Raw genomic sequence first — 1132 nt, 5'->3', positions numbered from 1 at the left:
CCGCCAAGATCCACACGAGGATATTCGTGCTTATGCGAAGAAGATAAAAGAGGTCTTCCGTAAGTTGGACACCTCTATTCCTATCCCCGCAGCTGCCCAATTGCAATATTTCCTACATGGTTTGGACTTTAATATCCAATTGCAGTTGAGTAGTGTTCCCTTGGGGGATATAGATACTGCCATTACACGAGCACAAGAGGTGGAATCCCGACTACAAGCAGCCTATGCTTCTAGAGGCAATTCGAACATGGGTTTAGTATTGGGAAACAATACCGCAATAGCCAATGGCAGTAGTGGCCAAGGGATAGCGATGGCTAACCCTAATGGGAGAGGGAACATGATGCCGAGTGTCCCTTTATTACCCGCTCCCCCTAGCATGTCGATGCCTACGGGCAGCCAAATGGCTCCAAGTGGTGGAGGCCAGGCGGTCAATTCCAATACCATGCCTGTGACTCAACAGCCTCTGCCTAATCGAATTGTTAGGCCGATTGAAAGACACGGTAATGACCAAGGTTATGAGTCGAGTTCTTCCAATGTTCTTGGCGAGGTTAAGGACATGATGAAGCATTATACCGACATGATTACGGAGCAGTATCGACAAATAGCCGTTGATGTCAACTTCCTTAAAAAACAACAAAATTTAATAGGAAGTAGATACCCAGAGGAGGGGGCACCTTCGAGGTTTAGTTGCAAATGGTGTGGTGGGCAGCACTATCCAAGGAATTGCCCAAATGTTAAGTGCGACATTTGTGGAAAATCTGGCCATTTAGCAGCTACTTGCTGGAGTAAGATTAGTTCCCTCCAGCGAGGAAGTCGGCAACCAGGGCCTGTCAATCATCGTGGCCAAGGAAATGATTCCCAGCCAGAAAATGGGCCTAAACAAATACTTCAACGACCAAAGACTACAGTGGAAGAGCTACCAAGTGGTAGTGGGGTTAGTTTGATTGAGGCTGTACGCGTTAATGATGCTGAAACCTCTAATATACGAGCTGTCCTTACAAGAGGTAAAAAGGGTAGAGAAGCCGACATGGATAAGCCTGTCGACGGAAACCCTAAACAAGGCGACAAAGGAACGCAAGTTTTGGACCCTACCCTAGAAGGGGGACCTTTGAAGCCCGTAGAGAGTAAAGCC

This window comes from Lygodium microphyllum, unplaced genomic scaffold (assembly GCF_053477565.2).
Source record: "Lygodium microphyllum isolate KBCC unplaced genomic scaffold, Lygodium_microphyllum_v1.1.10 scaffold_89, whole genome shotgun sequence".
NCBI classification, from domain to species: Eukaryota; Viridiplantae; Streptophyta; class Polypodiopsida; order Schizaeales; family Lygodiaceae; genus Lygodium; species Lygodium microphyllum.
This window is presented reverse-complemented; position numbering follows the sequence as displayed.